The 24,079-nt window shown below is 40.8% G+C and overlaps 1 protein-coding gene across 4 annotated transcripts in view; it reads right to left on the bottom strand.

The window, feature by feature from the left end:
- mpp7a (membrane protein, palmitoylated 7a (MAGUK p55 subfamily member 7)) overlaps window positions 1-22,688 on the bottom strand; it is a 150,429-nt gene extending 127,741 nt beyond the window's left edge. For all 4 annotated transcript variants that reach the window (XM_034571932.1, XM_034571933.1, XM_034571934.1 and 1 more), the window contains exon 1: window positions 22,432-22,688. The gene's annotated coding sequence lies outside the window, so the exon portion shown is untranslated. The remainder of the gene's footprint in view (window positions 1-22,431) is intronic.
- Between the last annotated feature and the right edge of the window lie 1,391 nt (window positions 22,689-24,079).

Genomic DNA, 24,079 nt, shown 5'->3' with positions numbered 1-24,079 from the left:
TTCTGAGAGTATACAGATCCCCTCAGTTTATTTTTTTGCTGATTCAATTCTAAATGGATTAAATCACCATCATGACCTGCAGTGGCCCAAAGTATGCAGCCAGTAAACCCCCGACAGTGTCTGACTATCCTTGAGTGTCTCAAGCCCAAACTTAAACCCGACAGAACATCTGTGGAGAAGATGGCAGTTCAGAGACACTTTCCATCGAGTCAAACAGAGCTTGAGAGGATCTGCCAAGACTTCATTGCTGCCAAAGGGGCTTCTACAAATAATTGATAGTCTGAATACTTTGGTAAATAAGAGACTTCAGTTGATTTTTAGATTATGTACAATTTGATTGTGGGTTATTCAGTATAGATTGATGAGCAAAAATGGCAATCTAATGTTTAAATCTACAACACGTGCGCAATGTGTGAAGCCATTTCAAGGTCAGTGGATATGGTTTATCGATGAGTTTGTCACGCAAGCATTAAACTGCAGGTTTTTTTCAATACAGTCTCTGTAATCTGTTGATTTGTGTGTAGTGACAAAGTAAGCCTAAACCTGTCACATGCTTCTGCGTCATTGATCAATAGCACACTGTCTTAACATTGCTGATATTTGAAGGGGACAGAGATGTGTGTCCAAAATGGAAGAAGCTATAGTTGCCTATGCTGCATTATTTCTGATGTAAAATGGAAAGCTGGCAACACGTAATGCAGCAGCCACAGAGTAAGATAAGCATGTCTGCAGCCAGCATTGAAACAGTTGAACCCTCCATGGATAAAGTATTGACAATTTAATCGACATCTTTGTGTAATTATCAGGTTCTTAAGTTGTTATGGAAGTTACATTGATGGACATTGGCTTAGCACTTTTACTGGCATCAGTCGACATTCAGTCACTGGCTGCCTCCAAAATTCCTCATCAATATAATATTTTGTATTCCACCAGGATGCAAGATTTGTGACTGAAACCTTAACATGAAACATAAAGTACTTAAATTGCTTAGTATTTAAAGAGAAATATTACAGTAAACACTTTGCAAATACTACAGTAATGACAACAACAACAACAACAACAAAGCAGAAAACACAATTGAGAGCATAGTACAAAGAAGATAAAGGAGCTAACGTGATTGAAAAGCAGTAGCACGGTCACAGCTTACTAAAAAAAATTCAGAAGAAGTTCCCCCAGTTTTCCCACAGAGAGACAAGGCGTTGGAGTCTTTGTTCTTCAAGGGCAAAAACCACACCTTTTCTCCTCCACCCCCAGCACATGCAGCCACTTCCACTCTGCCCCCTATTCTTCACTTTTAATTTCCCCCTCTATGTGGACATATGATCCCATTGAGTATTGGAGCAAGTCCTCGAGATGACCCAGACCTGACCCCGATGAAAACTCGCAGACAGAAAGACAGATGGGCAGCAGTGACCAGCAGCTGAGCCCCTCACTCACCCTATTGACTCAGAGGAATCTTAAGAGCATGTGGATCCAAACTATGCAACCCTGCATGTGGGTTAGTAGAGGAAAGCTTGAGAGGCCTGAAATATCTTACAATGTAACTCCTAGCAGCAATAAAGTTGTTGCTGATTTTAAGGCCTTACCATATTAGTACGTGTATTTTTATAGTGAGGTAACAAATGTTTTTACAAGGTGTTTTAAGAAAGAAATACTCTGTTAGCCATAAATCACGCCATCATGCATGTTAGCAGACCCCAATAACATTAAACACCCACTAGAGTCGGCCAATTGAATTTCTCATAAGCCCTGTGATACACACAATTATGCAACACACAGCACGGCAAGCTCCCAGCTAAACACAGTGAAGCCTGTGGCTGACATAGTGAAGACAACAATGATGCAAATTCCTTCAGATATTTGCACGAGCTTTAATATTATCACTGTTGGCATGGAAACAATTGGGTTAGCATGCATCAAAACCATTCATGCTTTGCAGGACAAGTTCTGTGACAGTGTGTGCAGAGAAACAGCGTGTGAGTCATCAGTCTGATGGGAGATTCATATCGGGTTTTCTCATCTCTGTATTTAAGAGTGTGGTCTTTCAGTTTGAGAGACTTACTGATTTCACATTCAGATTTTGGAATGTTTTCACTCAAAACCCTGTGCTCACACCCAAATAGCCCCTGCTTGTGCTTAGATTTGCTCTGCTTGTGCTCAAACTGCACTTGCACTCTTCTGCACTTTTCTTTACAACTTGACCTCAGCAAAACTTTTTAACACAGAATTATTTCAAACATCTGTAATACTATAATGAACTGTATTTTTATGTTTTTATTTATTGTATTATGATGCACAAATGTTTTCACAAACTGTATTGTATACACTTACCCATACATATATTTTGTATATCTATATTTATTGTTATTGTCTTAGTCTTTATTCTTGGCTGGAGAAAGAGTAAGGAATCCAAATTTCTCTCCAGAGATCAATGAAGTATTTCTGATTCTGAAAATGAAATAAGTGCTTCTAGGCTTCTAATGCTCACTGGTTACATGTATTGCTGCTTTACCCGTCACATGTGTTGATTTACTGCTGATTTCCTGAATATTTCAAATTCAATTATATAATCAAATTGTGAATGTGCTGCATAGCAGAGTCACACAATGTCAATTTCATTAACTAAACATACAATGTGGATCAAGCAAATAATTCCACAACAACTGTGAATGGCAGAGAGTTCACAACCCAACTCAGAAGCAGAGGGGGATTTGCACTCTAAACAATCATGAAACCCTGTGGGGAAATACTTTAGATTTTAATCTGTAAACCACAAACTTGTGGAAAATCGAGATAAAATCGAATGCAAGCTATATACGCTACTGTAAGCAAATCATTCCAGCACCAGCAACCTGAGGGCACATTTAAAAAATGGGCACTCAAATGAGAACTCCACCCAAACAGCCTAAATGTATTAATGTGTCGGTAAATAGATCTTTTGAAAGATATTTTCAGGCTGAAATACAACTATAGAAGTGGTCTCGTCTCTAAGAGTATTGGTTTGAATTCATATGGATGTGAAAGCACCAAAAATAGATATTTGAATGGCGTTAACCAATGTCTTTCACAAAGATGTAATTAGAGCAGCATGTGTGCGTTCCTCTAATCCTTTCAGCAAATCACATTTTCTAGATTTTATTATCCCCAAGAGATTGACATCGACACGCGTCTGTGAGCAGATGGGACGGATCTACAGAATCAATCATGTCAATTTTATGTCATACAGATGCACAACTTGACCTTTAAGACTGCAAATGCAGCATTTTCCACTGCAAACACGGTGTCTCACATACACAAGCTGTTGTTGTCCCCTGGCACATTGACAGCAGCAATAATGTCCCGGATCAACACCTCCCAAATTACCATCCCACACTGGTCAACCTGCAACCAAATACTCCAGAAGTGTGTTAGTGAGGATGTGTGAGTGCATGGAGGTGCCAAACCTTCGGCCTTACCTAATCTCTTTTAGTCTGATTGCTCACCGCGACCGTGACCCTCACAGCAACCATTACAACGTCATTAAACTCCCAGTGATTACACATGCACTGTGCTCACATGCTCATGCATGACTTCTGTATGAAGCGATGCCAAGTGCAACAAAAGCTCAATAACCACATTGTGGCCCTTGTGTTGCTCATCTTTTATTCGCTGCCTCGAGTTCTGTATGATTTTTTTAGTTTGGAAAGGGAGTTGTAGATCTAAAATGTGTCCTGCAGTACAGTGTATAAGTCCCAGTTGTCTTCCTCTAACTAAAAGAGATTGACAAGGCGCCAAGTGGGGCTCTGGTAAGACTTTGGTCTGTTTCTAGAGTCAAAGCAGCTTTAGAATCAGGTTGCAGGATAAAGCTGGCAGGCTAAAAGGATGATGGGGTTGATAGCGACTCACTTTATGTGTGTGTCCCTGTCTACCCACAGAGTCCTGCCTTTCTGGTTCTTGATTAGATAAGTGTTAAGCTGTAACTCTAGATGGATGGGGTTGGGGCTTGACAGAGCCTGTCAGAGCAAGAGCAAGGGATTGCAATGTGATCTGAACATCTATTTGGCTCCACAGCATTTAATTCACACCTTGTCTGATTTCAGACATGCACTGAACCCCGGACATACTCCTGAATTAATCCGCAAAGGCTGTATGTATAAACGCAAATGTCCAAGTGAGAGCCTTTTGAGTTTCTACAGACTTTCTCCCCCTGGCCTCCTAGTTTAAAGTAGGAACTGATGAGCACAGCAGGAGATCCTCCTCTGGATTCCCTGCTAGGGAGTTGGAAGGGAGGGAGGGAGCTGATAACAGACACCAAAAGAAAAAGCGGTCACATACAGGTAGAAGACATGTAGAGAGTTATAGGTGACATGTGTAAACAAAAACAGAATTAGTATGTTACACTTTTCTTCTGTCTGCTGTACTGCCCCACATCTGAATCCTCTGGAGGATTTGTGTTGTTGTTAATGCATCTGAGCGGAGAATCTCCCGCTGCGTTGTTCATGTGTAAAAGGAAACCTCTGGAGAAAGTCCAGACCAAATTCTCCAGAGTTCTTCCGGAGGTCATGTCTGAAAACGGCTTTAGACCCAAGATCTGACTAGAGGCAGGAAGCATGGTTGGTGTTGCATTACAACAGTATGTTTGTGCAGGTTATGTGTACAAGATAAAAATCTTTTGGAAGCACAGCAGTAACATAGTTCAGGTAATGGCCTGTAAAAACAGGTCTCTGTGCAGCAGGATACAATAGCAACAAAAAAATATTTTCTGTCATTTGCTGTGGCTGCTTGTGGCTTTGCAGTGATGTTTGATCGACAAGCATGTTCATATGGCTCATTTGAACTCGTATCGAGTGCTGCACCTGAAGTTGTTGATGTTGGTAGTAATACCATAATGATATTACAGTGACAATGAAATTAACTAACTACTTCATTTATTTTTCTTCATCGAAACGGAAAGCCTGCTACTTGCCAAATTGACAACACACGGATTTCAGACACACAGTCATCTATAAACCAATCAATGTCAAGTATAGGTAGAAGCAGCCCAGATAGGCAATGGCGACAGGATGTACGTTGGTCATATTGAAGCTTTTAGTGTGCTCCCGTAATTATAAAGTAAAACCAAAACTAACCAGATCAAATTGTTACAATTATACTTTGGTTCAAACCTTGGTCCAGACATTCAAGCACTAAAGATCTGACCGGAAGCAGGGTTGATGTTACATTACAACAATATGTGTGTGTGTTTTTTCAGGTTAGGTGTGTTTAATGAAATCAATTCATTAACTTTTGGAAGCACCGCAACATAGTTCATGACCTGTAAAAACATGTCTGTGTTCAAAAGGTTACAATGGCCACAAACAATGGAATTGGCTGTGATCGAAGCAAATGGTAACATGGTAAATTAAAGGTGAAAATCAAGTCTGGTCATTACTTGAAATGAAGAACTACTGACTATTTGCCACTATTTGCTTCTTTGTTCCGTGATTTTGGCAGCATTGCAGAAGAGAATCCAAATAAATGATAAATCCTCGAGCAGAAAGAGGATCTAAAAAGAGGGTGCCAGTTTAGTCACAATTACTTTCACTCTGGACCACCGAGAGGCCAAGATTAAAGCAAAGCATTGCTGCGTGTTTCATCTTCAGTCTTTACTTCCTGTGTTTGCATTGAATCATTTCCTCCTGGTAATTTAACACTCTTCAGAATGGGAACAAAACCAACAGCGGGCGAGTTATTGCATGCAATTAGCAGTTAAACACAGTGGAGTTCAGGGGAAAGGACAAACAGGTTTTAACAGAGAGATCAGTGGCGGTTGATGTACAGTAAAGTAGCTCAACGACTTTGTGTTGGATTCGCTTGAGGCAGGGAATGGAAAAAGAAGAGGAGGGTCCAGCAACAAAAGACCTGCTATTTTATCTCCCAGTCACTTCCACCAATTAACACATTCCTCCACCACGCTATGCGCTACGAGGACATATTAGAGTGATAACTGAAAACAAGGGTGTGCAACCCCATTTCCCGGTACCCCAAGTCAATTTGCATGGGCTGCCAGGAGGAGGAGAGTAGGAGCAAAGTGGGGAGGGGGCATGAACAACAATGCCTCAATTGAGTATCCAGAGTGGTGCCCCAAACTCTGAATGTGACTCACCTCATTTAAATACCATAAGTCTTTAAGTGACTGAAGTGTAACAATGCAATGAAAAGGGTCACCGGGGCACTTTGCACCACAGTGGATCAAATGTGTGGTTCTTCTTGAATTAAAGATTCAGACATTCTATTCACTGTTCCTGTAATTGAGGTGATTGCCTCCAGTTCTTTTCAGTTGTGTGTGCCCTCCTCTGTCACATGCATCACATGTTAGTGTGTTGTGGGCTAAAAGGCATTTTGTTGGGCTAATAATTATCCCCATTGTCTACACCGACCTTTTCCAAAGTCGCTAAGCAGCACCTGTCAGCAGCCTGATAATCATAATGCACACAGAAGACTTCCACACACACCTTTCCATATTCTTTCCATGTCCCACATTCTGAAGCGCTCTCTCCTCCACATTCCTAACACACACACACACACACACACACACACACACACACACACACACACACACACACACACACACACAGTGACGTACAGCCAGCGCTTCCTCCTCCACTCAAGCAGAATGGTATCACTTTCCACCACAGCCTGCATCTCATCTCCCTGCCGCTTTGTAAGTGAAAGTGGAGACATGGGGAGGCAGATTGTAAAGCCTGGGATTAAAAAAATAAAAGTCTCCTTAAAATAAAACCAAAGGGGGGTTTTTCAAGTCCTTTAACTGGTTAGGTTGCAAGGTATATAGGTGAACAATAGAATTCATGTGAAAATTCAATAATCTTTAATCAAACGTCTTCTTTTTTTGCTGTGTTTTGCCAATATCAGCAAAATAAATGTGAAACTTTGCTGTCTCAACCTAATTTGGTTCAGGTTTTTCTTTTAAATACTGAAACCACTTATAGGCTCAAATGGTAAACTAGTGACTTTTCACAAATCAGGAAGAAACCACCTCATTCACAAACTCTGCAGATGATAAACAAACAACTAAAACAGCTTCCGACTGGGACTGATGTCACCTCAGCAACACAAGAGGGAACAAGACCTGGATTAAGTTTACTACCCTGTGAGAACTTTAGGAATTGAGAGTAAACTCAAGGCACTGCAGAAACACAATAGCAATCTACATGTCCCAGATTTCCCAGCGAAACTAGGGAGTAGCCATTACTTCAACATACTGATACTTCTTAAATGTTTCTAGATAGTGTATTCTTGGAAATACCCTCATCCTTTTACTGAGAAACCCCAGATAACTCTTAATGAGCAGTGGAGGAGTATCTGGCATCTATCATCCAGAGTAACTGAGGTAATGCTGCGTAATGTTGCCCAAGCAGCGAGCACATTGTAAAACGTCAACTGTGAACAAAGAGCCCACACTTGTTAAAACCATAAACTGTATATAAAGATGGATGACATGTCTCCACTTCCTTCCACTATCCAGAAATGAAGCCAAAATACGAACGCTGCCATCTTGAGCATTTGGAGCACGAGTCTAAACAGTAGTGATCGAGGGATGGAGCTGCGGTAATTAAGTCAGTCTCAGCTGTCAATCAAATAAGTAAGTAAAACCAAACTCATCAGAAACATAAACACATGAACATACATCAGTGTGATGAGAACAGAATCTATAAAAAAATGTATTTGAAGTGTACTTAGATCTTTTTAGTTTCATCCATGCACCATCTGCTAACATGGTGGAGGCAGGATTTATGACTATACTGCAGCCAGCACTTAGGCTTCACTTTTGATTTTTATCAAATTTTATATACAGTGTATGGTTAAAATAAGACTGTGATGGATAGACAAACAAATGCAGTACAAACAAATATTTTTCAGTGCCCACAGTGAAGTGTTGTGATGTGTCATTACACAAAAACTCATCCCTGTCTGCACTTTGCAATTTCAAATCACACAGTCATACTCAAGAATTTTACGGGCCTTGAGCTTCACTGACTGACATAGACGAACAATTTGTGTTAAACCAATATGAGACGCAAGACTCTCAAAGGTAAAGAAAATGCAAATCAATGTCTCCAACGTGGAGTTAATTTCTTTTTGACACCTAAAGGGAAAATTCCTTTTTGTATTCTAAGGTCAGACCGAGAATTTCCCAAGTGTGTACTATGTGACTGACAGAGAAGAGCATGATGACCTTTAGCAGACATGATGTGCAAATATAACTCAGTGTGCACAACACACAAAGAGAAATGGCAAGAGTTTGTCTTGCAGCCTTTCACCCTGTTGCAGCCTTGAACAGAGATTTTTGAGACATCTTAAATATTCAGTGTTGTGGTATCAGACAAAAATGAATATTCACTCATTATCTACTCATCACTATCCCAATGGAGGGGTGGGTGAAGTGTTTGAGTCCACAAAACACTTTAGGAGTCTCAGGGGTAAACAGTGTTTCATCCAAGGCGACCTCTTCTTTAGACGTAATAAAACAACAGAAAAAAAACAAAACATGCCTCCATACTGCTAGTGTGGTTTCAATCGTATTGTATTCGGCTGCAACGCTGTTTACCCCTGAGACTCCAGAAGTGTTTTGTGGACTCAAACACTTCACCCACTCCTCCATCTGCATAGCAGTGAGTAGATAATGAGTGCATTTTAATTTTTCTCTGAACTAGCCCTTTAAGTCTGCAAATATGTCCAACCAGTTCAATGTATAATTTTAAAGGGAACCTCTTCAGAGTTTCTTATTCCCTACCAAGAAAAACTGCTGCTATTAACAGACAATTCTTGCACAAAGCAACACTTTGTAGCACATGACAAGATAAAGATGCTCCACAGTATCATCAAAATGCATACATGTGTCTTTGCAGGAACACAAATGTTATAATGGAATCCAAATAATTTAGAGACATTAAATCTTCCCTACAGCGCTTATTTGTCTAATCTGGGCTCTCAAACAAGCCCACAGTGTGAAACATCTAGTAGAGAAGGATGAACAAACAAGACTGAATAACAAAGAAACCATTTCAGTGCTGGTTACTTATTCATTGCATACAGCTGACTCCAGACTGTAAGGCAAAACTGGACTGGTCATTGACATAATGATACAAGGGAATGAAGGAAGTGATAAGACCTCACATCAACCCAGTGGCCTTTCCTCTCATCGTCTCAGTCCACATCCGTCCATCCAGTGTAGGATCTCATCATTTCTGCAATGCAAGCAGCTGCTCTGAATATGAGACATAGCTGATGTGACTCACTGCAAACTGACCAGGTTACAGCTTTTTGTGCCAGTCTTGTCTCAAAGCTTTTCAACGTTAAAATAAACTTGTGACACAAACGGACATACAGAAGATTAATCTTATCAGGTTACAAATGCTATGTCAGCAGCACTTAACACTTTACCCGGGATTTTGTATATTTTTATTCCAAACACTTCAAGAGCTGAGCTCACTCTTTATCAGTTCCTCCCTCTCGCTAAAGTTGTGCTACTCAGCAAAATCAGCCTGTATAGTGTTTGTTTGGAATACAGTTTGTGCTGAGTAGGGTCATGACAGTTGAGACCCATTGCTTAGTACGGCTCAAACAATAAACTTGTTTGAAACACAAGCCTAAAAAAGCTAACTGACCTCTTTGCTTGACATCCGACGCCTTCAGGTGATTACGCAAAATGAGGTATGCTTTCAAACATATGGAAGAACACCAACTATGTCATTGTCTATGAAATAATCAGAGCTTTTTCCCATTGCCTTGAATAAAATAATGGATTTCTCTGGGTTTGAACACTGCACAAGTCAACAAAATATATATATAGGCCTAAACATAGGTCTGGTCATTTTTAAAGTTTCCTTGGGCAAGATGTTGAACCCTGAATGGCCCCTTATCGATGTTGAAGGCACTAATTGGAAGTCGCTTTGGATAGGAGCATCAGCTAAATGACATGTAATGTAATACTAGGAAGCTACCTTTTAGGGTGAAGTTTTTACACCTGGATTTCAGAACAAATTTCGACAGACACAGACAGCAGAACTGTTATATCAGCACCTGTTTTTGTATTATAGACACAATTTTACAACAATTACAGGTTTTCTACCAACAACAATGCCTCACAATTAGGTATGGTAAAGTCTGCATCTGTTCATCCTAAATAAGCTCTAATCCTTTCTGCAACACAAGCAGCTCTGTCACCAGTGCTTTGAAGATGAGACATAAGCTGGTCACAGCCTCCTGTACGTGTCACAATCTACTGATCCGTTCCTTAAAGATTAATATGAACACTATTCTTCTCCTCTTGAGGGGAGTAGTAGACTAGGTCTTTGCAGGTCACGTACAGCAAAGATGTCATAAGAGCTCAATTTCAAAATGCAATCTACTCATTTTCAGATTAAATTTCAAATTAATGTTTGCAAGTCAATGTCTCAAGATAGCACAACAGGACGACAGTGTACTGGCCAAATTAGATTATCTTTTAAAAGTAAGGACCGTTTCTTCCTCACACGAAGCTTGAATCTTTAACCTTTTCTGCCCTTGTGACTGGTGGTTCTATATTAAGCCTGCTCACAGCATTATCCTATGACACTGACTAATGATGATACTTTACATGAGACTTTTTCCACGGCAGTTTCCTGTCAGATCAACGGCCAAAGGTTTATCTCTGCAGATTATACATGAAGCCTGATATTCTACTTCAGTCCCTCAAACAAATCTCCAAGCACGTTAAAATGGAAACTGACCCTTTAAATATTGTACATTTGTTAATATCATATACCTGAAGATGTGAATTCAGATTGTTTTGTTGTCAGGTGTGTGGTTGGGAAATGTCTCCCTGGCAGATCAACATTTGGAGCTTTAACACCAGTTTCCTCCTGTAAAGAAGCAGTGTGTGTCACTGGCACACAATACGTCTCTGTTCACCGGATGCCAAATGGTCCAGTCATCACCCTCCATGCCACCGCACCCCTCTGCTCCTACCCCTCCTTCGCTATCTATCGCAGCCTTTCTGTATCTGTCTTTCCCTGAGCACGACAGAAGCTGCTGATGGTCAGTCAGATTAGCATCCAGCCGCTGAAGGGCCGAAACAGACAGAGAAAGAGCTGCTTTGTCTTGATCTGGTGCCGACGACCCCGGAAGTAAGAGAGGAAACTGGGTGGATAGAAAAAAACTCTAGAGATATAATAATGTCCAATTGTGAGAGAGTGGGTTTGGAAGAGAACTTACATACAAAGCTGGAAGGATCTTGGTAAATATCACGTCCTACATCACATTAGATCTCTTAAAAGAGACAACTAAAAGATAAATAGCCTGTTTCTTATAATTCATGTTGAAAATTGTATTGCCATACTTCAGAAAACTCAATTTTTATTTGACACTTTAGAAATTAAGACAAGTCAGTATATAGCAGGCGCTGTATTTATTCAGCAACATGTCAATCCGACAGAAAGCCAGCTCCATTAAAGCAAAACATTATTCTGTGCCATAGTTTAACTATAGTCTATCTGATGACTAGAAAATAATTAAACATTTTGTGGATGCGTTTATTGACTGTCTTACCTATTGGGTTGCTAAAAAGTACAAAACTATATCCTTGAGCACCAAACCAACATGTGCAGATATTATGCAACACCTGAAACTTAAAATGTCATGAGGAAGTACAGTCTGGCTAATTTTAGGGTCTTGCATAGATTATAATGGAGGTTATAATCTCTTGATAAAAGCTTGATAAAATATTCCCAAATCTGGATTGAGCTCCCCTTGTTTGTAGTATTATTGGAGAAAAACTTCTCTAACTTTTGCTTAAGTATTGAACAGAATTAAATCCATTAAATATCAGCTATTGGTGTTAAGGATCCTAAAATGGACTCGTTCTTACTCCCTTTTTTTATTGCAAGTTTTATTTACTCAATAAATATGGTTTAAGTCCCTATATGATGTATAATTGTACGTTATATATTCTGTATTGTCTATTGAGTTTTTTCTGTTCTACTTGTTAAATGTCCTTTGCACCATAAACAAACTCTTTGACCCAGTAAACCTAGAAACCAAACCCCAGCTCCACCCTGCCATCTATTCAAAGTCTATTCAAATCCAAACTGACTCGACAAACTACAAGATGGCACCGACTCCACCATTGTGGACAAAGTAAACTACTCCTACACACACTGCTGCACCAACACCACATGTTTTCTGTTATCAAAGCCCGCCAATCCAAAGCAAACTATATATATATCACACTTTAATTTCACCAGAGCCAAGAACCTCCGCTCCAAGGCCTGTCTAGGGGGTCACTTAGCAATTAGTGGTGAGCTAAGAGCTAAGTTAGCAGAGAAGCCTGCCCTTTGATACTATGGCACCATATGACAGGCAGCAGAGAGTGATTCCAGCTGTTTAAATCTTAAGTAAAGGGCAAATACCAAATTACATCTGGGGCAGTTTTAGATGTAAATTATGGCAGCTACTCGTGCAGGTTTTGTATTATCTATGCCACTTAAAGGTCTTTATTGGCAGAAATTGAATATAAAATAATACTGGTGATGTTTTCACTATAGTGTGTGATCATCTAAATTGTATGTATTGTTGTTTTATTTACCCTAGAATGGGCAATTTATATTGAAATACTTTATATTTACATGGGGAGCAGGTGCTCTCTTTTACAGTAGTCCAAACTGTACAAACTAAAACCCTTTTGAGTTTTTATGAGGACTAGGGCTACCACAGTTTCTCTTTCGTGTTTGGAAGGGGAGGGTGAGGTGATGGGTATTCAGCTGCAACATGCAACTTCACCACTAGATGTCACTAAAATCTACACACTGAACCTTTAAAGACAGCTTTTGAACACTTTACTACTAATGTGGCAAAACTGGCACTTGGCTACAAGATGACTACATGGTTACTGAAGGAAATGTGTTTGGGTAGTTTTTGCAGTTTGGGTATGGTCACAACTTCACCAATTTGACACAGTAGGACACAGAGATGAAACAAATCACTGCAAATACAGAAGATACAAGCAGGCAACAACTCAAGAAACATGTCCATAAAACAAACAGTGACACACAACAGCGGACACATTAAAGAGTAATGAACACACGAAACACAACGTTTCTTCTTGTGTATAATTACCATTTTAACAACAACATCTACTGCAGTCACAGTAGGAAACGCACCAATGGAAATGCAGTTAAGCAGTTAGCTGAATTCCATTTAGCTGTTTCACTGTCTGGGGCCTGTTGTTTTGTGTACTGACCTATTTGCACAGCCTCAAGGATCTTTACAACATTTGAATAGAACAGTGCCATTGTTTTTGTTAATGACATCCCTGCTTTTCCTACTTTGACGACTCAAAATGTCTGCAAAGTATTTGCTCACTCATGAATTATGTGGCCTTACTTGTGTGATGCAGTGCCACTGCTGGGCTCAACATCTAGATGACTGTCAGCTATTATGGACAATGGTATTGTCCACTGGCCCTATGAGAGAATTGAGGTTTGTCAAGTAGCTTGCAATTACAGTTAGCTGTTCCCAAACTGCCATTTGCTGCAAAATAAATGCAGTTTTGTTGTAAAGACAGTGTGTGTGTGAGATTCCTTTATTAACATTATTTTTCTATTTAACAGAGCCAGGCATTTCAGGAGGCCAAATTCAACTCAGTTACTTTATATCTACTTAAGAATGTTGTATTAAGTGTGAATTTACTTAAGAATGTCATGTCAAGTGTGGTTCCACAAAACTTTTTATCTACTTAACTTTAATTAGTTGAACATAACAGTATTAAGTAGGTTCAATGTAAGAATAATCCATGAAAATTAACTAATCTAGTTAAATTTTATATACTCAATTCCCTTGTGTTTAATGTATTTGATTTCATTGAGTCTATATCACAAAATAATGTACCTTAGCAGTTACATAACACAGTTGTGTGGAACCACTTGACATAACCTTTTTAAGTAAATCCCAAAAGACGTTTTTTTTATTAGAGTATACTCTAATTTAAGATTTACTCTAAATTTATTAGCAATATATCTCACCCTTGATCAAAGGGTGTTATGATTATATGATATACACACACACACACACACACATTTAATAGGAAGTCAGTAAAGAAGCACAGATGCAATTGGAGGTATTTCACGCTTGCTATGCCAATTAATTCTGTGGCTACTTGCAGTATCTGCAAATCCAATCAATCAATCAATCAGTTCCAATGTTTCGAGGGTTGGCAGTAGCACTGAAAAGTATAGCACAACTAACTTAATCAAGCACCTCCAGAAAAATCATGCTAAATAACAGATTAGTTCAACTAAACAAAAAAAGGGGGACAATTCAAAGTGGCAGTTAATTTAAGATGCAAAAAACAACAATTTATAACAGAAATAATTATTGATTTCATTTGCATCCCCTGACAGTCATTGAAAACCAATGGGTAAACACATGGTACCATGGTCAAGTTAGCTGATAATGCTTGCATTGTGTTCTCATTGGACTTGGTTATATTGTTTTATACTGGAATTTCAATTCCTGGCCAGTTTGTTGCTGTTGAATTAGTGTTCAGTGCATGTGCTATGTTTTCTTAAGATGCATGGGTTAAGCTCTCTATGCCACAGAAATGCTTATTCTTTCCACCAGATCTGATAAGACCTAATTACTCTAATAGGCCTAGGGTTACAACTAGAGACATTAAACCCCCCAGTTAGTGAACAATGTACTGTAAGAAATGGCTAATATGAGCAGGATAATGGGCGGTGTCCAACAAAAGTACATTGATTTACAGGGAACAGAGAACAGCACATAGTCTCTCATTTGTTTAGACACCTCACGTTCCTATCTCCTTGTCTACTATCATCCTGACTGACTAGTTTCAATCACATAGGCCATGCCATCAAAGAGTGAAGATGGCATGATGAATGGTTCTAATAGGCTGTTGTGAAGGGGTTTCCACAGTCAAATTGCTCTAATTGCACTCAATGAGCAACAAGGGAATAGGCCAAGACTGGGTCTATACTGTTCTGAAGATGAATGGATGCCTGTCTGATACACACATACACAAACATACACACAGAGGCTTGAACACTTTTTCAAGTTCAGAGACAAAAGTGAGCATTCACACGCACATATACACAGACCTCCTTTTGCCATTCATTTACGTGTTGTTGGGTGTAGTCGAAAGGCAAAAAGGGGCAGAGAAGAACAGGCAAATTAAAATTCAGCCTTGGGAGGGGTGGTGGGGGCCCTGCAGCCAGAAGGAGGCATCAGGAAACACAGTAACAAGTGTACAGAGCTACAGCTGACATTATTTGAGACGGCCCTCTCACAAAGGTGGGGATTTAGCCGGTGAAAGCCAGTGTTTCTGTCTGGAGGGTGCCTTTGACAACTGACAAGAAACAGACAGCTAGAGAAAAACCTCTTGGGCTAATCAGATCCATTCTGTTGGGCTCAAGGCCTCTACAAGACCCCACCCACCGTGACAAACAACCCTGCAAACCAAATTGAACAGGCATCCCTATTTCTTCCTCCTGTTTCCTGCGAGTCATCAAATCAATAGTGTTGTGTACCAAAATCCGGTGCCAATCAAGCACCAGTTTCAGGACCTTCTGGAACGAATCACAACACAGGTTTTGGTGCCTCATTTTGCTGCCTGAGCTATATACTAAAATAGTTGCCCTGCTTACAGGCAACATTTACATAAACATTACACTTAACTCCGGTGGCAAACAGACTCTGAAATGGCTCTGGCAGCCTATACAGCTAGCTTGTGGTTACCTAAAACTCTAGCTGACATGACAACAAAATGCCTAGAGCTAAACGATCGGAAGTGTGGCTGCATATCACACGAAAGGATTCCGACACCGGGACGTGCAGCAAAGGTTTGAAAACAATTAAGTGTGATGGAGGAACGCCACAAACATAATGAAGCACCTGGCAGCACACAGGATACATTTGAAACCAGGTGGATGCACCGTGTTTGACTGCTTGCATGACCATGTGCCAAGCGCAACAGCTGGCCCTGGCGGTGGGGAGACGATTGATGGCGAGTTTGGAGCTGAAGTATTTTGCTGTATCAGGCACTGAAACTGTTACTTAGGGTTAAATTATTGTAGTTGGGTTAGGTTTTAAACTGTTAAGAGTTAATATGTTAAATTTCAACTAAAACTGTTGTTATTGTCGATCATGCAATTTTTTGAACAAAAGGGTATTTTTTCTGGCACCATTTAGGTGCAGGTAACATTTTAAAAGTATGGACAATTTTTTTTTTATACATAGTTACCCAACCCTACAAACCAATGCCTTACTACAGCAAGGTTACATATATCTTGAGTGGCACCAGGAAATGAAGCAGGATTTAAATATATGCAGCCATTCATGGAGTGAGTGTGTGTATATATTAGATTTACAAGGAGATTAAAAAGCAAAGTGGTAAGCAACACTTCACCATCTACACTTTTCTTTATTGTGTATGATCTCAAATGATACTGCAGCTAGGAAGCCATGAGGTGTCATGTGGTGAAAGCCGGATACTTTACCTGGAGTGATCTCTAACAGTCGACAGAAGAAGGGAGAAGGGAGCTTATTTTGATCAAAGAAAAGAACAAATTTCTCTCCTGAAAGAGGAACATACGTTTCATGTGACCTTAACATCTCAATCCTCTCACCATTACACTTCTAAAACTTACACTGTTTGCGACACAAAGTTGAGTTCCCCTCTGTTATTTGATACAGCAACAACTCTCCCAGCAACAAGCAGCAGATGGTAGCGACATCAGCCCGTAATGTGTGTGCTACAACATAAGTGTGTCCTTATTAGCCATAGATGGATGACAGTCTATATATTATGCAAGATGTTTAAGTTAATGCCGTAGTACTCTTTTGTGATCAATGCATGCGGAAGGAATGCAGGAAATACTGCAGCCTCATGGTCCAATAATACAGCAGCCGATACTCATCACTGAGAGATGACATAGCTCCTCAAGGCTGTGGGATCATGTGGCAAAGATGGCAAGTGGTATTTTGGTCAGTGGCTTATGTTCAAATCTACACCATTTGACTTTTGACTTTTTTAACTTCTTCAGTCAACTTTCCATCACCATGAGCACACTGTAGTAGCATACATACTAATGACACAAATTATCCACAGTGGCTGTGATTTGCTGAATTGAACCACAAACACGCTTTCCATCTATTTCGGTTCTGTTTGCTCGCAGTGTGTTGAATTATTCACAGAGCTGCCATAAGGGGAATAGGCATTGTAATGCTAGGCAGGGGGCCATGCATGGAAAACCCTCATTAATAAAACATATGACAAATAAGCCTAACATCAGTCAAGAGATCCCACTGTCAAACTAAGACTACAGCCTTCCCTGACAGGTGAGTGGTGGTTAAAAACATAGTTGTTACAGACATACAGTTAGTCCATGGCTTTAAATGCAAACATGGAGTGAGGCATCAGATATAGCTGAAAACGATAACCACTGTTTTTCGCAAATAGACCACAAACCTGACAGCTAACATCTTAAAACAGGAGCTCAGACATCGTAGCTTAACCTTCTTCCTGGGGGTTCAGGGTCCGACCTGCTTTCCCACACCCGCTGTTTTCTATCTCTCTGCTTTCTTCATCAAACGATAAGTGTGTCAAGAGAGCAGCATGCCTGCACGATGAGGGCGGCGTTTTATGTACACAAGCTGGAATACAACGTGGCCAGCACTGGTGTCTGATGGCTGGCATCTGCTGGGTGGGCTCATTCCAGTGCAGCACTGCGGAAGTTAGGTGGTGCGAAGGGAAATCCTACACCTCAGTAGGGCACAGGCAGGGGCAAAACAACACAGCAGCATCAGTACTGGTGATGCTTATCAACTGCTACCCTGCCAGAGACCCTGCAAAGTACATGGCTTTAATCCCTCTGTCTGGGATCAGCAGTGCAGAAGGAGGCTCATAGGTCCACTGCAGACTTGCAACAGAGATTAGTGATAAAACGGAGTAAGATGGTGATTAAGCGTAGAAAGACGGAAGCACAGACAAATAGATGGATGAATGAAATGAGAGACAAATATGTGTTTTGGTGAGTTGGAGAATGAATGAATGGAATGAAAGGATGAATGAATGGAGAGACAGATGTGTCCATGTGTATAAGGATGGTTGGATGAGCAGATGTATGTTTTACCCTGTGTATATATACTGCTCAGTTCACCACAACCATAACTATGGGTTCCTCAGTGAAAAACCAAGACAAACTGAATCAAATTATCTTTTTTACTGACAACACATATGTTCTTGTAGTTTATAGAAGCTTGCTTTAGTAATTTCATCATGTTTTAGCTATTCCATTTGAGAAAGAAATAATACTGCAACACTTTGCGCAAGTGCAATCATGGAGAAACCTCTGACCTCAGACCAAAACGCAATACCCAGTATGAAAATATTTTGATCATCCCATCTTCATATGGTATAACTGGATTAAGTTACTGCCACAACATGCTTGTATTCATATTTCATATGTTGCCAAGTTTAGCAATGGCTGTTCCCCTCAACATGTCAGTTGGCAGCGCTCAGAGACCTGGACTCAGATCCACTCTGCGTTTAATGAAGAGGCAGTGAACTCATTACAAGCCAACACTGATGAAACTGAGTCTCAAGGCAGCGAAAGCAATGTGACAACCTCTATTTACATTCTAGCATCTGCTTATTCTACTTTACTTCAGTACCAGAATGACCGCATTCTTTTATTAGCATGTTTCTTGACTTGTTGACATACCATCACACTGAAAAACCTTGCTGCTTTGCATTAAAATCAAGAAGAGAGGTTTGGTGCAATGTAGTGGACAAGGTTTCTTCTCATATAAGGCACTGTCCTGTGATTCTGAGATAGTTGATAGTGATCCAAAGTAATGCTTGGATTAAGAGTCTTAATCCACTGTATCCTACCCAACCTTGAGCTCCAGGAAAATAGCCCTGCTGCTGACTAACAGTTTGGAACACCAACTCTCAGCTTTGTCCCCGGCCACAGACAGCACAATGGCGTGGTGACAGGTATCTCGGCAACTCAAGTCAGGCAGTTGCAATGGAGTTGAGTGTTTGTCTCCATAAGCAGGTTCCTCAGACTCATTTTCAGAGTTGAACCCTGGGCACAGGAGCATTCTTGTTCCCACACCTTCCTCCCCCTACTGAGTGACCCTCCACGCTAGCAACAAAACCCTGGGAATGTGAGTTATGCGGAGCTGCAGCTCCAAGACACCTGTTCAGACAACCAACCCAGGGGCAAAGCCTCATACTCAGTGCTTTGTCTGAGCCGCTGCATCCGACCCCACCCTAACCCCAGCTGCCTACAGAGACACAGTGGTGGGCGACCTTCCCAGGAAATCATACCACAATCTTTTTAGCACACAATCACAAAATGTGATCTTTTATTCCCAATTTTGAAATGTACTGCACAGAAGATCCAGACTCCAACTATCCATTTGCATCATCTAAAACTCAATTTTATAAACAATGACAATATACAGTGTGTCTTACGTGTGCTATATTGTTTTAAATCGCATGTTGTCCACAGCTTTGAACTGCACAATATCCTTAGCTGGATAGAATGTGACCACCTCAGTCACCTCTTTCAATCGTTGCTCCTTTTATCATATTTTTTTAATGATCTAATGCTTCAGTCAGTGATAAGTAACTTTTTATATTTCAAGAACATGTAAAATATAGATAAGTGGAGTTGAATCCACCTGAACACTCTTGGAGCGTTCCTTTGGGTGGGTCATTTTAAGGTGTTTTTATAGATTTACTGTATTACCTCTGGAAGTGTTGACCGTTTCCCGACTATGTTTACAGAGAAATAGCTGGCAATGAAACTACCGCAGTCAGATATTGATGTTAAGTGCTTTTTCAGCGTTAGCTCCTAAATTATCACAGTGGAGCCATCTAGTCGATCAATATGTTGGTGTGTGATGCAGCGGGAATCTACGTTATTATGGTGGACATCTGATGTCCTCAGAGACGTCTGAGAACATCTTCAGGATCAATCCTAACATAAAATGGTCCGATCCTACTTCAGCACTGTGAGCATTAAATTAAGAAACAGGCATCCATTTTCAGTCCAGCTGGGAATATATCCAGGAGGCCAACTGTAGCAGCTATCATCACCTTGTATATTATCTTATTCCCAGTGAAAAAACTGGGAATAGAGGGCACAGACTTATCATGATGCCTAGCTGCTGACCTCATAAACAGAAACCAGAGATTACATGACCAAAACACTTATAATCAAAGTCTCCTGAGAGACTCTCCCTACCCCGTTGGAATTCAGACTACAGGCCTCCCACCTCTTTTTCGGCAAGATTTAAAAGAGGAACTGTGCTATTCCCACCGAGAGCAAAGGAGCTGGCCAAAACTGCAGACAAACCATTGAGGTTTCAGAGTTTACAGAGAGAAATGTGGGCTCTCTGGAGATTCCCTCCCTGTGACATTCAAATACAAGGGAAAGAAGGTCATCCTCTCACAGTCTCTCCTGTTCTCAGTCAATAATGGTATTGAGGAGGGGATCAAAAAACAACAACATCATTATTGCATTAAGCAAACTGATGAAGATATTTGCAATATTGCACAAAAGGATTCAATGAAACATGTTGAACTTGATATTCTGCACAACAGTGAATTGCAGTGGTACTTTGAAGAGTCTTGGTTGGTTAATGTCGCCTGTAAAGATGCTCCTTCAACTTTAAGTAAAGGAATAAACAACTTTTTTCCCTCGAGCCCCACACATCACTCCTCAGCTAAATGATCGCCATGTGTGCATTCAAAAAGTATGCAGACTGTCACCAGGAATAAATGACTCAGTGGAATGAAACATAATAGCATTCCCATCTTCAAGAAATTACTACTGACATCTTGGGTCTCTCTGAGTCTTTACCACATAAAGAAGCAGATGATAGTGTGGCTTTTGAGGGGGGGGTTAAAGGGATAGTTCACCCAAAAATGAAAATTCGCTTATTATCTACTGGGTGGGTGAAGTGTTTGAGTCCACAAAACACTTTTGGAGTTTCAGGGGTAAACAGTGTTGCAGCCAAATCCAATACTATTGAAGTTACTGGGGGACTTCAAACAGGAAAAAAAACAGAAAATGCCTCCATACTCATCCTGTGGTGTCATCCACGTGATGACATCAGCGAGAACTCGTGAGTATCGCTTATGTCTTGGGCAAGACCATAGAGGCTCGAGCTTGTGCAGTGTTGAACGTGAACGTGGCACCGGACTGAGGAGAACAGTGGACATTTTGGCTAAAAACACGGTGTAAATGACGCCGTTTCAAGTCGAATTTGAAAGTCACCATAGGAGCAGTATGGAGGCATTTAATGGGTTTTTTTCTGTTGTTTTTTTACGTTCGAAGAAGTGGTCACATTTTACTTCAATTGTATTGGATTTGGCTTCAACGCTATTTACCCCTGAAACTCCAAAAGTGTTTTGTGCACTCAAACACTTCACCCACCCCCTCCATCGGCATATAGGGTGAGTAGATAATGAGTGAATTTTCATTTTTTGGGTGAACTAACCCTTGAAGGCAATTTGATTTTTGAAGAACAGATGCAGAAGAACTACACCATGTGACAATGCCTCAATGATATCATGGTAGAAAGATCGTTTTTTGGAAATAATTTTTTTTTGGGGGGGGGGGGGGGGGGCAAAAATAAAACTCACCGTGCACTGTACCATTATGATCTACAAAGTCCAAAGTATGCATACCAAGAGGCTGGGGCTGGGATGTGATGGAGGCTGGCCAAGTGCTCCGGACCAGGCTAAACACCGGCACTGGCACACCGTACTTCCTGGAGAGTTTTGAGGAAGCCCTCTCTGCGCTGAGGGTGTGTGTGGGTGTGGGTGTGTGTTTTGTGGAAGTGTGGGGGCTTGTGTCACGAGGAGATTTGGTACCTGTAGTCCAAGTTTTCACACACACACACACACACACGTATACGGAGCTATACGGTCCCTGCAGGTAGCACCTTAGCTTCACGTGCGCTTGCTAACGTTACTACAACAGCTTAGCATTGTAATAACAACACAGCGACATCACTTTCCCACGAAGACAGGCCTCTCTACACATGACGTCAGGTGGAATTTAATTGAAACTGAAAGCACACCTTGAGAAACACTGGTCACGTTGTGTGAGCGCAAAGTTTGAGAGTTAGTTTTCATATTGGGTAAAAACTATTTGAACAAGAAGAAGAAACGGCTAATGTCCCTGAGGGTTAGTTGAATATCCTGAATATCCTGAACTTGAGCACGCTGCCGGGTGACCGTCACTGGGTTGTAGCTCTTTTAACCCTCCATTAAAGCACAGTGGTGTTTTCAGGTTCTCACTGGTGCTGCCCTTTTCTTTTTTGTTTTCATTGTTCCAGAGACAAGTTCTCCGCTCAACACATCATGCTGCTACTCACTTTGCATGGGAGGTCTCCGCTGAATGGTCCCCTGCAGTGTTTACTCCAACGGCTCCTTCCAGAGGGAAAAGTTAGATTCTTGTACTTTAAAGTTGCGTGATTTTCTCCCTTCACGCGCTGACAGTGGTCCCCGCGGTGTGAGCCCGATGTGTGCGGGACTCCAACCTTTCAAAATGTTACGCCTCGGCTCCGCCACAGGGCAGATGACGCGGTCTGTGGAGGCGCTGGCCTGGGAACGGTTTGCGTGTTTGGCCGCCGCGTTCGGCGTGTGGCTGTGTGACGTCACCCCGCTGGTCTGAGATCTGTCGCCTGACCAGGCTCTCGCCCAGGCAACCGCCCACTATATCCTGTCATTGGTCGGTATTCTGCGAGGGCGTGCACAGTAGTTTGAACCTGCGTTCTTATTGGTTTGCAGCCTTCTCGATCATCGGCGAACGCCTCCATCGTAAATTCTCCTAATCCGCCTACGGAAGAAAACAAAACAATCACAACTCTGACATGACGTCACAGTTATCTAAGAAATATAGTTTATACTCATGTCCATAAGAAACCACGAGACACAGAACTTCTACTCAGCATCGTGAAAAGCTTTTTAATTTATTTGCCTTCAGTTTTACCGGTACAATTTAACAGGAATCATATCAATTTACGATTAATCAAGTATATTTTTATTCAGAGTTATTACTTTTATTATCTTAAGAGTCAAACTTCCCTTTATTTCCAACAGACAATAGAACCACACATATATGTTAGAATGTTGAGGAAATATTCACTTGAGAAATCTTCAGATAACCTATGAGATAAGATCTCTTCATCGTGATAAAGTTGGAATAAAGAGAACTTTACTTGTTTCAAGTTATTGTTATTTGGGAGTGGTCAGGTAATTTAAGACAGTATTAGTTTGGGGAGTTTTGTTGTACCAAAGGTTTTTAAAAAGAAGTGGTTTGATAGCTCCCTCTACAGTCCATGTTAAGACAGAAAGCAACAAGTAGCCTTGGACCAGAAGAAATACGTTTGTAGAGGATGTGAGTGGATTCTTCCCCAGATTTTCTAATGAATAAATTGATTAATAGAAATTGTGCAATCCCTTGTCTTAGATCAGAGTTTATTGTCCCGATAAGAATGTCTAATCCTGCTGACCTAGGATTGTGGGGAAATCATGCACCAATGAATTAAAATAGAATATCTCATTATTGTAAGATTGAGCATAGAGACTCACAAAAAATGGTGTGTCTGTCTGTCGGTCTGTCTGTGTGAACAGATTCTAGAAGTAATAACAATAGGAACACCCCCCTTTGTGCTCTCTTGTCCCCACATTAAAGTGTGCTGTGTGCCAAAACGCTGAACTGCAACTTCTTTTGTCCTTGGCCTGGGATATGATGTGGGACTTATTGTTCAGGAACAATGGAGCCCAGCAGCCCTCCTCTGATGGATATTCACCCTGAAACATCGATAGAGCCTTTACACAGCCGCAAAATGTGAAGAGGCTGCTTTGCAGTCACAAACTTTTTATTAATATTAAAGATATTAAGTAAGTTTAATATGATTTATCTTTCTATATTTGTAAATTTAATATACTTTCACTCTGTCATTAACGTACTGCTGTCTTTCGGGCCGAATGCTCTTCAGCAACAGACATTTAACTGTT

This window comes from Hippoglossus hippoglossus, chromosome 20 (genome assembly GCF_009819705.1).
Source record: "Hippoglossus hippoglossus isolate fHipHip1 chromosome 20, fHipHip1.pri, whole genome shotgun sequence".
NCBI classification, from domain to species: domain Eukaryota; kingdom Metazoa; phylum Chordata; class Actinopteri; order Pleuronectiformes; family Pleuronectidae; genus Hippoglossus; species Hippoglossus hippoglossus.
This window is presented reverse-complemented; position numbering and strand designations above follow the sequence as displayed.